The sequence below is a fragment of the Lithobates pipiens genome, unplaced genomic scaffold (assembly GCF_037356315.1).
Source record: "Lithobates pipiens isolate NorthernLeopardFrog02 unplaced genomic scaffold, aLitPip1_a1.2 Scaffold_30, whole genome shotgun sequence".
In the NCBI taxonomy this organism is placed as follows: Eukaryota; Metazoa; Chordata; class Amphibia; order Anura; family Ranidae; genus Lithobates; species Lithobates pipiens.
In genome coordinates this window covers 170,582,703-170,598,954 of record NW_027507791.1, presented here as the reverse complement: position 1 = coordinate 170,598,954, position 16,252 = coordinate 170,582,703, and the positions used below count along the sequence as shown (strand labels likewise).

General features: G+C 46.7%; 3 pseudogenes; all 3 read right to left on the bottom strand.

Annotated features, from left to right (window-relative positions):
• Window positions 1-6,721: 6,721 nt before the first annotated feature.
• Window positions 6,722-6,840, bottom strand: LOC143949293 (5S ribosomal RNA; annotated as a pseudogene).
• Window positions 6,841-6,943: 103 nt separating this feature from the next.
• LOC143947603 (5S ribosomal RNA) lies at window positions 6,944-7,062 on the bottom strand (annotated as a pseudogene).
• A 3,397-nt stretch (window positions 7,063-10,459) lies between these two features.
• LOC143949721 (5S ribosomal RNA) lies at window positions 10,460-10,578 on the bottom strand (annotated as a pseudogene).
• Between the last annotated feature and the right edge of the window lie 5,674 nt (window positions 10,579-16,252).

Sequence of the window (16,252 nt, the reverse complement as noted above, 5' to 3'; positions counted from 1 at the left end):
AAGGACATTGGAAGAACAGAGTTGGACACTGCGCTTCCTGGACGAAGCCCTGAGTTATTGGCGGTACTGTTCACCATTCTCGTTACTGTTTATCTACAGGTGCCCTAGTCTCGGCGCTCTTTGTGTTTTTGGACTGCCTGGTGGTGCCCCCGGGTGCCCCTGGGCGGCGTTCCTGCTCCCTCCCCCTCTCCTCCTCCCCCCCCCCCCTTTTTTTCCTTTTTTTTTTTTTTCTGGGGGGGGGGGAGGGGTGGGTGCCTGGGTGGTATAAAGTTATCTATACTCTGTGTTGAAAAGTTTAATATGTTGGTCTAATTATGCACTGTTCTACTGTTGTTAACTGCCCGATACCTGCTGCAGTGATGTTCTATAATGCGTTTGATGTCGTAGTTAAGATGCCAAAGAAGCTCCGTGCACGCCCGATTGCGACTGCATGGACCATGGGATGCTGGAGGGGTACTGCACCGACGAGTTCCTCCCTCTGCAGTGCCTTACCTCTTCCCCCACTAGGCCCCTCTGCCCTAACCGGCAGGTTCTCTCCGATAGGAGCTTTAGCAATTCCCCGATCTATCCCCACCCCTCCTACCCTCCTCCTCCCTACTAACTCCGGACCTTCTCCGCTTCGTTACTGCTTTTCCTTTTTCTCCTCCTCTTCCTCTGTGCTTGAACTCTATATCTACTACTGACTCTGGTGGGGACCGCCGGCCGGGTACCACTGCCGTCATGGCCCTGAAGCTGGTTTCCTGTAATGTGAAAGGGCTGAATGTACCTGAAAAAAGGTCCAGCTGCCTAACAGAATTGTGGCGGATGAAGCCCCAAATAGTTTTCCTCCAGGAGACCCATTTCAGGACAGACCAAATACCACGGCTTTATAGTAAGCACTTCCCCCTGGCCCACCACAGCACGTCCCCTACTTCCAAATCGAGAGGAGTGTGTGTTCTTCTTGCTAAAAACTTGCCGTGGCGCCTGTTAGCTGTCCAAGCCGATAGTGAAGGGAGATATCTCTTCATTAAGGGAACTCTCCACTCGCAAACTTTTACTCTTGCCAACCTATACATGCCGAATGTGGACCAGCTGCCGGCCTTAGAAGCATCCTTGGATGCCCTGGCTGCATTCTCAGAGGGTACTTTGATCATTGGGGGGGACTTTAACCTCACCTTGGACCCCCGCAGAGACTCATCATCGGGCACCTTTGCGATTTCTGCGAGAACGCGTTCACACATAAGAGACCTGCTACACTCCCACCGACTGATCGATGTGTGGCGTACGCTTCACCCACAGGATAGGGACTATACGTTCTTTTCCACCGCTCGTGGTTCTTACTCACGTATAGATATGTTTTTAGTCGCCCACAATGCTATCCCGGCGGTCACAGACGCTCAGATAGGCCACATAGCCCTGTCTGACCATGCCCCGATTTCTTTGATGCTGAAGCTACAACAGGAGTCGCGTGGTCAGTCCTGGTGGAGACTGAACGAGTCTCTCCTGAAGGACCCTGAGACCCACGCAGACCTGCTTAGGGAATTAGAAAGTTACTTTGATCATAACCGTGATTCTGTTTCCAACCCCCTCATGTTATGGGCGGCTCATAAATGCTACATTAGGGGCATTCTTATTAAACATGGTCATAGACTCAAAGTGGCCAAAACTGAGGCTCTCTCCAAACTTATTGCCAAGTTGCATGCGTGTGAACAACGACACAAATCCCAGCCGACTGCTGCGCTGGAGGTGGAGGTGAGAGATCTTAGAGAACAAATCAGAGATTTCTCTCTCTTTCAGGCTAGAACCAGACTCATGTGGGTCCGCAGGACGTATTATGAATATGGAGTCAAGTGTAGTAGGTCCCTAGCGAACTCCCTGCGTGCCCAACGCAACGCGTCCTTCATTCCAACCATAACCTCCCCTTCGGGTGCCAAGCTTCATCCGATCTTTCTATGAAGCCCTTTATAACTTGCACCCCCGGGACTCAGGAGACGCCCTCCAGGCCGGCACAGCGGCCATTGACGAGTACCTAGCTTCGGCAAACCTCCCGTCGCTGGTTCCCCCGGACCCACATCTGATTTTCCAATTGAATTTCCAACCGCTTCTAAAAAATGTTGCCGTAGATCTAGAGAGGTGGTCAAAGTTGGCGACCTCTTGGTTTGGGAGATGCAATGTGCTCAAAATGAATGTAATGCCCAGACTCTTGTATCTATTACAAGCCTTACCGATAAAAATCCCCCAATCATTTTTTAAAGCCATGCGCTCCATCTTTATTCGATACGTATGGCAGGGCAGGCCTCCAAGACTCAGCCGAACATTACTGCTCAGACCAAAAGACAAGGGAGGGATTGGCCTCCCAGATCCGGCATGGTAATATACGGCGGTGCACATGAACAGAGTAGTTGACTGGTGCAGACACCTGAAGGATAAGCTGTGGGTTCGTCTGGAGCGTGAATCCGTACCATTTCCACTTGAGGGTTTGCCCTGGAGTGGACCGGGCTGGTCGGGAGCGACGTGGGCACACCCACTCATTGAGCCAACGTTACAAGAGCTAGACAGATATTTTACCCTGACGGGCGTGCCCAGTTTCCCTTCGCCCATGACTCCTATTATTGGACACCCACGCTTTGAACCCGGCATGACGGAAAAGTCTTTCCGCCTCGACCCTGACCGGGACCTTGTGCGGGCCTCTTCTTTTCTTGGCCCTAGGACGTGGACAGCGGTCTCCACTATGTACGAGGCGTTAGCAACCACGGCCCTGGGACAGTGGAAGCTTGCCCAACTCTCCCACTTCTTGAAATCTTTGCCAAACAGTGGCGAATTCCGCAGACCCCTAACATCGTTTGAGGAGGTATGCTCAGGAGAGGAACCGACCCGAGGGTCTCTTTCCCTGTCATATCGCATCCTACTGGACCAACTCTCCCAGGGTAACCTGGTGTTCGTGGAAAAATGGGAGCGAGACCTGCATGTCCGGCTCTCGCCAGACCAGAAGAACCGCGTGCTTCTTTTTGCGCACAAGTCATCCCTATGTAGTAAATACCAGGAAATAGCTTATAAAATTTTGACCCGATGGTACAGGACCCCCACTGTCCTGGCGGCTATGTTTCCCGGTCACAGCCCTTTGTGCTGGAGATGCGGTGAACAAGCCGGCACGTTACTACATATCTTCTGGGAATGCCCTCAACTGGCCCATTTCTGGAGACAGGTTCTCAATATCATTTTTGACCTCACGGCTATTGATCTCCAGAACAACGCAGCTGCGATCTTCCTCAATCTGACCCCACTCTCGAGCAAGAAGTACCATAAATCTCTCTTAAAACATCTTCTGAGTGGGGCCAAGGCATGTATACCTAGCATGTGGAAACAGCAGGCCGCTCCACTGGTGTCTCACTGGTTTGCAAGAGTTTGCGACATCTACCGTATGGAACAGCTCACATCAGCGTTAGGCGACAGGGAGGAAGAGCACACTGCTCGTTGGTTGTCTTGGAGCCTGTTCAGGTTTTCCGATGCATACAGATCCTATCTGTAGGCTCTGGCACGTGTATAGAGGGAAGGGTCCGGTCGCGGGAACCCATCGGAGTCCTCTTTCTTTCTCTCCCTTCTCGTATACCACCCTGGTTCACTCTCTCCCCCGTCTGCCTCGTAGCACTGTTAGCCCCCTATAACTTTCATTCTTTCTACCCCCATACCCTTCTCCTGCCCATTTGCTCCCCCCTCTTTCCCTACCCCCTAACTCCCAAGTATAATTAAAATACATGGTGATTGCAAGGATCTTTTCGTTTTGTTCCCTCGATTTCCCAGCCAGGGGTTGGCGGCCCTCGGGGTGGTCCCGGCTGAGCTCTTTGACCAGTAGAATGAAGGTGACCGATGTTAGAGGCCCCTCAGTTTGGGCCTTGAGGGGGATCGCCCCGGGGACTGCCCTGGTTTATAAGTAGACACTGGGGTGCCAGATCATTAGAGTGGGATAATGTGGTGGCCTAGCCACGGCTGGGGCTGCTGCTGACATAAGTTGTTAGGTTTCCCCCGGTCCCCCACAAAGTATTAACTATGTATTTTTGTTAACCTGGAAAACTGAGGGATCTATGTCTTTTACAGTTTGTCTCTGTATTACCTGCAATCCGTAAATAAAGAATTAAAAAAAAAAAAAAGTCACTAACCAGACCAGATCCTTCTATGGCACCTGGTCTTCCCAGGGAGTCTCCCATCCAGGTACTAACCAGGCCTGACGCTGCTTAGCCTCTGAAATCAGACGACATCGGGTGCTTTCAGGTTGATGTGGCCGTAAGCGTTCTCTTCAAGACACGCCCAACCCTCTTGACAAACGCCAAGATGGTCGCCTTGAGAAACAAGCAAAAAAAACAGGTCAAAGCCAACAACATAAAAAGAAGCCTATGGGCTTACAGCGGACCTTAAAAGATGGGACCCACTAGCTCTGTCATGGTTCGGACGCTGTAATGTGTTGAAGATGAACACGATGCCACGACTTCTGTATCTACTACAAGCCTTACCTATCAAAATACCCCAGACTTTCTTTCATGCGGTTCGCTCAATCTTTATCAAGTTCCTCTGGCGCGGAAAACATATGCGTATTGGTAGGGCAATGCTATTGCGACCGAAATTGCGGGGAGGTATTGGCTTCCCGGACCCTGCTCTATATTACACAGCGACGCACATGACACCGGTGGTTGACTGGTGCCGGTGTTCTGCCATATACTGTCCGGTCATGATATAGTGTCCGCGCCGTACTGCGCATGAGCAGTACGGAGCAGACGAAGCTTCGGAAAATCTCCAAAGCTGAACGCCGCCTGCGCGGTGAGTGGAGGTGGTAGCCCCACCATCCAAGCGGACATAGGGTTGTGAATATTAGAGGGTCCCTTGCAGGCGAGCTTAGCTCGCCACGCTTCGGGCTTTGCCTCGCTGCGCTCGGCTCTTTTATATTCTTACTCTATGTCCACTTGGATAGTGGGGATAGAACCTGGACTCAGTGCGCAGGCGCCGTTCATGCTCGGCTATTTTCGGAATGCGCAGTACACAGCGGACACTATCCGATGGGGGACCATATGTGATAAGACACCGGCATGGGGAACTGAAGCTATGGGTCAAGCTAGAGCAGGAGATGGCGCGGGTTCCACTGGCTGGTCTGCCTTGGGCGGGGAGGCCATTGGAGCCCTGTGTGACTACTCACCCGTTAATTGGCCCCTCGCTCGCCGAGATGGATAGTTTTTTTCACCTTTCCCACCTGACTAACTTCCCTTCTCCTATGACCCCAATTATTGGACATCCTAGATTCCCTCCGGGCCTGTCTGACCAGGCCTTTACCAGGCAAGCCCCGAAAGGGCTTCTGAGAGCAGCCCTATTTCTTGGACCCACGGGCTTGATTCCCATGGGGACCATACTGCTAGAGCAAGTACCTGTTGCATTGGATAGCTGGAGAGCTAGACAGCTAATCCATTTCCTCGAATCACTACCTAACCATTCGTTCTTCTCTAGACAATTCCACCCCTTCGAGGAACTTTGCCTGGATGATGGCCCAGTTCGTGGTTCCCTCTCTAGGTCCTACCAAATCCTGACAGACGCACAATCCTCCACGGATCCACCCTTCCTAGCTAAATGGAAAAGGGACTTACAAACTACATTCTCCAAACCACAGAAGGACAGAATACTCTTTTTCGCCCAAAAGTCGTCACTCTGCAGTAAATGTCAGGAGATCTCATATAAGCTGATCACACGCTGGTATCGTACACCGGTGGTGTTGGCCAAAATATTCCCCGGTCAATCTGACCGCTGCTGTCGCTGTGGACCAAATGTGGCCCCATTCTCCACATTTTCTGGGAAAGCCCTAAATTACAAACATTCTGGCAGCCTGTCCTGAGACTCATCCACAAGTTCACAGACATTTCCTTAGCCAATGATCCCGCAGCAGTTCTTCTCAATCTAACTCCTATGTCGAGAAAGCGTTATCATAAGTCCTTACTTAAACATCTCCTCAATGCAGCTAGGGCCTGTATCCCAAGTCAGTGGAAAGAGCAATCTGCTCCAATGGTGACCCAGTGGTTCGCAAGGGTAAATGATATTGAACGAATGGAAGACCTGACTGCCACAATGAGGGATAAAACGGAGGAGCATGGGAACAGATGGTTCTACTGGACCCAGTTTCGCTTTTCGGAAGAATACCTCCGCGAGACATAGTAAGCTCATGGTGATCGTTGGAGATCGCTGTTCCAAACGTTGGACAGCTGATGAGCTGGTGAGCCGAGGGCGTCTCTTGCTCCCTGGGAGGGGACCCCATCCTATCCACTCTACCCACGACACCCCCTTACCCCTTCTTTTCCTTTTCTGCCATTTCCTTCCCCAATCTTCTCTTTCCCCTTCTCCCTCCTTTCAGTTCTACTATTTCCCTTCTTAACTCAAAAAAGGGAAAAGAAAATGGTATGTTCCGACCCCATTTGACTACTACACAATACTCTTCCCCTATCTATGGATATCTAAACTCTTCGAGGGTAGCAGGGCTAGTATCAATAATATTTTAAGTGGTAGAGGATCCCAACGAGATGGAGCTTTAATCTCATCTTGATATGACCGCAAAGCTGTACACGTGCTATTTTCCTCAGACGTCTTACCATTGGCTCTGATATCCATGCAATATGATCATTTGTTTGTAACTATTTGTATCACACATTCTGTGAAGTTGCCTTTGCATTGTATGTCGCATACTACTAAATAAAAAAACAAAAAAAACAGAAGCCTATGGCACCTGGTATTCCCAGGCGGTCTCCCATCCAGGTACTAACCAGGCCCGACACTGTTTAGCATCCGAGATCAGACGAGATTGGGCTCTTTCAGGGTGATGCTGCTGTAAGCGATCTCTTTGGGCACTCTCAACCCTCTTGACAAATGCCAAGATGGTCACCTTGGGAAACAAGCAAAAAAAAGAAAACGAATCAACGCCAACAACATAAAAAGAAGCCTACAATAACTGGTAATCCCAGGTGGTCTCCCATCCAGGTACTAACCAGGCCCGACTCTTCTTAGCCTCCAAGATCAGATGAGATTGGGTGCTTTCAGAGTGATGTGGCCATAGGCAATCTCTTTAGGCACTCTCAACCCTCTTGACAAACACCAAGATGGTCACTTTGGGAAATAAGCGAAAAAAAAACAGGTCAACGCCAACAACATAAAAAGAAGTCTACGACACCTGGTATTCCCAGGCGGTCTCCCATCCAGGTACTAACAAGGCCCGACTCTATTAGCCTCCAACATCAAACGAGATCGGGTGCTTTCAGGGTGATGTGCCCGTAGGCAATCTCTTCAGGCACTTTCAACCCTCTTGACAAACGCCAAGATGGTCACCTTGGCACTTTATGCAGGCCACCCTGGAACATATAGGTCTTGGCCCCAACATGATGAGCTGGGTAATGTCGCTTTACTCCACGCCATCGGCAGCGGTACGGGTGACCGAGTGGTGCTCGGACTCTTTCCCCATCACTAATGGGACGAGGCAGGGGTGGTCTCTGTCTCCCCTAATTTTAATTCTGACACTGGAACCACTTATGTGTCACGTTTGGAATGACCCGAATATTACTGGCATATCCAAACCCTCGGCACACCACAAAATTGCGGCGTACGCTGACGATCTAATTTTTTCCGTCTCCAATCCACACATTTTGCTTCCCAAAATACTTGCGTCTCTACAGCGACACGGCAGCCTATCAAACTATAAAAACAATTGCGCCAAGTCGGCTGTATTGAATATATCGGTCCCGGATGGTGAGGCCAAGAGGCTCCGCACCTCTTTTCCATTCTACTGGGCTGAAAAATCTATACGTTAACATCGCAGCGGATTTAGCGCAATTGTACCTGCTTAATTTTGTTCCTCTCCTGGATAGACTGAAATCTGATTTGGGAAACTGGCATGGTTTAACACTGACCTGGTTCGGGCGCTGTAATGCATTCAAAATGATGGCCCTCCCTCGGATCTTATACATGTTCCAGACATTACCGATCCGGTTACCCCCAATTTTTTTCAGACGACTGCAGGTGCTGCTCCGGGACTTTATTTGGGCGCGCAAACTGCCCAAAGCCCGTTTGCAATTGCTTGCCAGACCAAAGGACAAGGGGGGTCTGGGTGTCCCAGATCTCAGACAATACTACAGAGTGACTCTGCTAGAGAGAGTCGTTGATTGGCATTGTAATGGCCCACACAAGCAGTGGGTGGAGATGGAGATTGAGGATGGATCCATTCCCCTATTGACCTCCCCGTGGCTCCTGTCCTCCCTACCAAAAGACCTCAGAGGTCACCCCGTAGTGGGAGCTAGGTTGGCTGTTGTGCGGAGGTTGTTCCGCTGCACACACATTGCTCCCCTGCCATCACCAATGACTCCGGTTATAGGTAATCCAGACTTCCCACCAGGATTTACCAACAAGAAACTGCGACAGTTGACAGTGGTGGGGAAACAGCATCTGGGAGAGGTGTGGCCCACGGGAGGGCTCCCGACCACGCAAACTGTCGCCGAGCTTTCTGACCCTCCGCTTGACTTGTTTAGTGCTTATAAACTTTGTCACTTTCTTCTGGCCATACAAAGGGCCCCCTACACTCCTAGAGACCTGACACCCTATGAATCCATCTGTCACAAAAGGGAACCTGTGCGACACACCCTCTCCCTCCTGTACAAACTATTGAGTAGTCAGGAGGAGGAGTCGACCCCCACCATTTATCCACAAATGGGAGAGGGACTTAGGCATCACATTTACCCCACAACAGATAGGGAAGATCCTGACCTTAGTACATAAAGCTTCCATCGCAAACCAATATCAAGATACAAGATAGTCTCACGCTGGTATAGAGTCCCATACCTTCTGAATAAAATGGATAGATCGATCCCGGATGTTTGTTGGAGGTGAAATTCAGATATGGGGACCATGGGACACCTTTTCTGGGCATGCCCGACCTTGAGGAACTTTTGGGTTCCCAGTAGCGTGCCTTCTACACTTGACCGAACAGCCTGTTCGAAAATACAAAAAAACCCTCACAATGCAACTCCTGAATGCCGCCCGGGCCTGCATTCCCGCACTGTGGAGGCAGCCTCAGCTCCCATCCAAGGTGCTGTGGTATTCCAAAGTCAATCATATTCTCCGGATGGAAGAATTGACCGCCACCCTTCACAACACTGAAGAGGCATTTAGTGTTACATGGAGGCCCTGGAGGTATTTCACTGGTACTCGAGACTACATTCGGGAGGTGAGCAGTGCCTCCGTCCCAGAAAACGACTGAACATCTAACGTTTACCTACGTAGGCCATGTCTGCCCTGGGTGGCATTCCCCCCCTCCCTTTTTGTCTTTATTTTTCTTTTTTTCCCCGTCGCCATCCCCCCACCTCCTCTCTCTCCGTCTTTGCACTCTCTTCTTCCCCCGTCCTCCCTTTTGACTATGCCTTGTCTCCTTACTAGCCTTCGGGACCCAGAAGAACCCCAGGGTTCTGGACATGACCGGCTCATATTTTACTCTAGTTCACGTAGGTCATGATAAGCTGGCTCGCTGTGGTCCCAGTTGTTCTCCATGATTACATTTGTCCGAACGGAGCTGCACTAGTTATACTGTACTACATGTCGGAGGTGGGGTTTCTCTATTTTCTGCATGAAACTGTAGGACTCCCCTCTGAGAACCCAGAAATATTTGGCTGCCTATTTTTTGTTAGCATGTAATTGTGACCCTGGGTCATGCTGTATGGTTGACTGTTATATTTATGTTGTTCTACTTAATAAAAGAATAATAAAAATAAAAAAATAAGTCAATGCCAACAACTTAAAACTAAAGCCTATGGCATCGAGAAATCCCAGGCGGTCTCCCATCCAGGTACTAACCATGTCCCAACCCTGCTTAGCCTCTGAGATCAAATGCACGCTCAACCCTCTTGACAAACGCCAAGATGGCCACTTTGGGAAACAAACAAAAAAAACAAGTCAACGCCAACAACATAAAAAGAAGCCTGCGGCATCTGGAAAACCCAGGAGGTCTCTCATCCAGGTACAAACCAGGCCCAACCCTGCTTAGCCTCTGAGACCAAACGAGATTGGGCGCTTTCAGGGTGTTGTGCCTGTAGGCAATTTCTTTGTGCACTCTTAACCCTCTTGACAAATGCCAAGATGGTCACCTTGGGAAACAAGGGAAAAAAAACAGGTCAAAGCCAACAACATAAAAAGAATCCTACGGCATCCGGAATTCCCAGGCGATCTCCCAATCAAGACACTAACCAGGCCAGATCCTTCTATGTCACCTGGTCTTCCCAGGCAGTCTCCCGTCCAGGTACTAACCAGGCCTGATGCTGCTAAGCCTCTGAAATCAGACAAGATCGGGTGCTTTTAGGGTGATGTGGCCGTAAGCGTTCTCTTCAAGACACGCCCAACCCTCTTGACAAACGCCAAGATGGTCGCCTTGAGAAACAAGCGAAAAAAACAGTTCAAAGCCAACAACAAAAAAAGAAGCCTATGGCACCTGGTATTTCCAGGCAGTCTCCCATCCAGGTACTAACCAGGCCCGACACTGTTTAGCCTCTGAGATCAGATGAGATTGGGCGCTTTCAGGGTGATGGGGCCGTAGATGATCTCTTTGGGCACTCTCAACCCTCTTGTTGGGCACCTGGTATTCACAGATGGTCTCCCATACAGGTATTAACCAGGCCGTACACTGCTAGGCCTCCGAGATCAGATGAGATTGTGCGCTTTCAGGGTGATGTGGCCATAGGTGTTCTATTTAGACACTCTCAACCCTCTTGACAAATACCAAGATGGTTATCTTGGGAAACAAGTGAAAAAAAAAAGGTCAACGCCAACAACATAGACCCTGCCGGTCTCCCATCTGACCCAGACCCTGCTTAGCCTCTGAGATCGGGCGCTTTCAGGGTGATGTGACCTCAGGCGAACGCTTTGGGACATACTCAAAACTCTTGACTGATGCTAAAATGGTCACCTTGGGAAACAAGCGAAAGAAAAACAGGTCAAAGCCAACAATATAAAAAGATTCCTACGGCACCTTTAATACTATCTAGGCCGGACCCTGCTTAGCCTCTGAGATCAGATGAGATCGGGCGCTTTCAGGGGGATGTGGCCGTAGGAGATTTCTTTGGGCTCTCTCAGCCCTCTTGACAAATGCCAAGATGATCACCTTGGGAAACAAGCGGAAAAAAAACCCCATGTCAACGCCAACAACATAAAAAGAATCCTACGGCACCTGGTATTCCCAGTTGGTCTCCCATCCAGTTACTAATCAGGCCCGACAATGCTTAGCCTCCGAGACCAGACAAGATCAGGCACTTTGAAGGTGATGGGGCCATAGGCGATCTCTTCGGGAACTCTCAACCATCTTGACAAACGCCAACATGGTCATCTTGGGAAACAAGCGAAAAAAAAACAAGTCATTGCCAACATTGGAGGCTAAGCAGGGCTGGGCAATCAGTTTCCTTGCCTGAAATAGGCATCTCAGAACTGCCATCTGGCTACTTCCCGAGTTTCCAACTCCTTCAACTAATCCCAGGAGACAATACTTCGCCCCCATCCTGGTGGAGGTTCCAACCACCCGATCAATGGTTCCTGTCACCTCTGTCCAGTAGCGGATCAACTTCGGGCATCTCCAAAACATGTGCATCATGTCTCCCCCCATGTTCCCGCACCGGGGGCAACTTGCGTCCAGCCGTTCGGCCAAACTGAAAAAGTTTACGAGGAGCATAATAGGTTCTATATAATAAGAACAGATGTGACATCCTGTGTGAGGAGAGCCACAATTCACCACAGGCAGGATTCCTGTGGCCAATTATAGCTCAGGGGGGTTTAGTACACACCCCACACTATATAAGGCCGCCAGCACGGCGGCCTTGTATAGTGTGTTGCGGTGGTCAGGGAAAGAGGACGATAGGCAGGGACAGTGTCTTTACTGCTTGGGAACCTAGCACTGTTACAGTGGGTGTTATGTGCCTCCTGCACAGTACACACCTGAAGCTACCCTTTATTACTGGTGTTCAATTTCTGCAATACATGCATCTGCAGTGCAGAAGTTAGAGTCGGTGTTGTGTGCCTCCTGCACAGTATACACCTTATTGCTGGTGTTCTGTTTCTGTAATACAGGAACCTAGCACTGTTACAGTGCTAGGGTGTACAGAGAAGCTGGTATATATAGAAGACTACAGCATACAGAAGAAAGGCTAGTGAATACAGAATACAGGTTTCGTGTATGTAGATAGGCTTGAGTATACAGAGATGCTAGAGTAAACAGTGAGGCTGGGGTACACAGAGAGGCTAGTTTAAAGACAAATACAAAGATGTTAGTGTATATAGAGAGGTTAGTGTATAGAGAGAGTCAAGTGTATACAGAAAGGACAGTGCATATAGAGAAGCTAGTGTATACAGAAAGGGTATACATGAAAGCTGACATTCTATACAGAAGACTGGGTAGTGTATACAGAGAGTCTAGTGGGTACAGAAGACAGGCTGGTGTATTCTAGCTAGATTTTACAGTCTAGTGTATACAGAAGACAGGCTGTGGTATACAGAGAGTTTAGTGTATTCAGAGAGTCTAGTGTATACATAAGACTGGCTAGTTTACACAGTGTTTACAGAGATGCAAGGGTGTACAGAGAAGCTGGTATATATAGAAGACTACAGCATACAGAAGAAAGGCTAGTTAATACACAATACAGAAGACTCGTGTATGTAGATAGGCTTGAGTATACAGAGATGCTAGAGTAAACAGTGAGGCTGGGGTACACAGAGAGGCTAATTTAAAGAGAGATATACAAAGATGTTAGTGTATATAGAGAGGTTAATGTATAGAGAGGGTCGAGAGTATACAGTAAGGACAGTGCATATAGAGAAACTAGTGTATACAGAAGACAGGCTTGGGTATACATCAAATCTGACAGTGTATACAGAAGACTGGGTAGTGCATACAGAGAGTCTATTGGGTAAAGAAGACAGGCTGGTGTATTCTAGCTAGTTTTTACAGTCTAATGTATACAGAAGACAGGCTGTGGTATACTGAGGGTTTAGTGTATTCAGAGAGTCTAGTGTACAGAGATGCAAGGGTGTACAGAGAAGCGAGAAGCTAGTATATATAAGGCTAGTGAATACAGGCTAGTGAATACAGAATACAGACTCGTGTACGCAGATAGGCTTGAGTATACAGAGATGCTAGAGTAAACAATGAGGCTGGGGTACACAGAGAGGCTAATTTAAAGAGAGGCTAGTATATACAAAGATGTTAGTGTATATAGAGAGGTTAGTGTATAGAGAGAGTCGAGTGTATACAGATAGGACAGTGCATATAGAGAGACTAGTGTATACAGAAGACAGGCTTGGGTATACATCCAAGCTGACAGTGTATACAGAAGACTGGGTAGTGTATACAGAGATTCTAGTGGGTACAGAAGACAGGCTGGTGTATTCTAGCTAGTGTTTACAGTCTAGTGTATACAGAAGACAGGCTGTGGTATACAGAGGGTTTAGTGTATTACAGAGATGCAAGGGTGTACAGAGAAGCTAGTATATATAGAAGACTACAGCATACAGAAGAAAGGCTAGTGAATACAGAATAAAGGCTGGCTTCTACGGAGAGGCTACCACTACGGAGATGCAGAACACTATCTAGGGTATATAGAGAGGCTAGATTATACAGAGAGGCTAGTGCATAGAGTGAAGCTATTGTATATAGAAGCCTGGTTAGTGTATACAGAGAAGCTAGTGTGTACAGAAGAAAGGCTAGACAGGTTATAAAGAGAGACAAGTTTTTACAGAAGACAGTTTGGGGTATACAGAGATGCTAGTTTATACAGAGAGACTAATGTATACAGAAGACGGGCTAGTGTATTCAGAACATAGGCTAGTGTATATCGAAGACAGGCTATTGTATGCAGAAGACCGGCTAGTGTAAACATGCTGGTGTATATAGAGAAGGCTAGTGAATTTAGAGGGTATGCTAAGTGATAACAGAAGACAATCTGGGCTATACAGAGACATTTCATCATTTCATCTAGCTCACATCTCTAATGGAGTTTGTCTCATTGCCATGTTATGCCTTTTCATTCTTATGCTAAATATAGATCACTACACGATTTTAATCATCCACATCAAGCATGCAATAAAACTATCATACATCAAAATAAACCATGTACTCTTTTGCTCTATTTTGCATATTTGTAACGGGACTGTGAGTATGTGACAGTCCTGACACACCATCCTGACTTATTTTTCTATATTTCTTATTAGAAATGGAGAGTACTATCTCAAAATCCGCTTAAATCTATTCACTTCGATGAGTTCTACCGCTAATTGTACCTTAATGCAAAATGTTCACAAAACCATCCATTTGCTACCAGACATGCTGCACATACTAAGAGTAATGTAAATATCGCTCTCTAACGATGTAAACAGTTTTATTGCTTTTCTGACATTGACCGAGTATCTCTGACATTAACTGAGTATCTCTCTGCACTTGGATCTTAATAATAATAATAATAATAATAATAATAATAGGATTGTGTAATGCAAACATCAACTAGTCTAATATAAGCTTTCTCATTGGTACCGGCATATCCTTTAAATTTAGACTAACGCAACTATTTCTCGGCCATTTTCAAGCTAAGCTTTCAATCTCTTACCTTTGAACAGCGATACTTCCTCCCTACAATATTAAGCCATTTAAATGTCCTATTGGTCGCCTATATTATACAACTCTCTGAAAACCCTATATGTAGAGAATAAAACTAGTCTTACATCTAAATAAAACAGTTTTATTGCTCAACCAAGTATCAGCTGTCATGACAAATAAAGTTTCCACTGTTTGACTCTATTTTCTGTATTACTTCTTTTTCTCCACCTCATCTGTCACAGTTAAAACACAGTGACAAAACATTTCTTTTTACCGCAGCAAAATGTGAGAAAAGCAGTGTAAGCCGTCTTTCTGCCATATGCAACCATCTCTCGCTACCTCTATGCAATAGGATTCTCTTTCCAGTGGAAACGGAAAACAGTCAGTGTAAGCCGTCTTCTTGAGCATCAAAATTAATGGAACGATTTACACGTTGGAATTTGCAAGCTACGTCAATTTACTGTTAAATAGAGTACCTTTGCATTTATCCCTTGACTTTGCTACTATCCCTTGATCCCTTTTGTGTATTCACTATATCTCGACTATACATACTGCCTCAAAATTTTCCTAATTTGTTTTGCTATACTTATAATTATTATTTTATAGAGATTACTATCTCTAAATCATTGTAACAAATTATAATGTCTACAGCTAATTTTACGTTAAAGCAAAAGTCACACAAAACCATCTTTTTAAAACCTTTTACACACTGCACATTAAGATTAATGCAACCATCTCTCGCTACCTCTATGCAATAGGATTCTCTTTCTGACTCTATTTTGTGTATTACTTTTTCTCCACATTAACTGTCACACTGATGACCATTTGTAACACATAACACTTGCAACACATTTTTTAACAGCGGCAAAAAGTGAGAAAAGCAGTGGGACTTGATTGAGAAGTGGTTGCAGTAGCAAAGCATAGCAATACAGTTTGATTACATTAATAACACATAATGCAACTATTTTACATTCATTTTACATTCACATCATGCATACGTCCTAATGTAAGCTGTCTATCACTATTAATGTTCATGGTTACTGATACATTATGCCGATGACCAATGGAAACGGAAAACAGTCAGTGTAAGCCGTCTTCGTGCGTAACATATTTAATGGAACGATTTACACGTTGGAATTTTCAAGCTACGTCAATTTACTCTTAAATACCCTTTAGCTGCTTAGCTCACACTTTGCTGTATGTAGCCGCGTTTACATGTAAGTAACCAATGGGGATTGACATTTCATGTCCATCTCACATCTCTAATGCAATTTGTCTCTTTGCCATGTCATACTTTGCCAGTTATTATACTTTCTCATCCGATAGAAACCTAGTCGTTGCTGATATTTCATGATTACAGCAATCATCTCATCTAATTGCTATTCCGACAATTCTGCCTTGGTATTACTTTGCAACGCTCTATTGAACAATGTAAAGGTAAGCTAGATATTTTGTGTATTTCCAGTTAAACTCGACCTGTATATACTGTCTCAATATTATCTTTTCTAATTTTGCTAAATTAGATTATAGAGTTTGCTATGTCTAAATCCAGGTTACCTACTCACCTTTATTACGTATACTGCAAATTTTAGGATAATACAAAACCATCTTATTGCTTCTTTACACGCTGCACATATT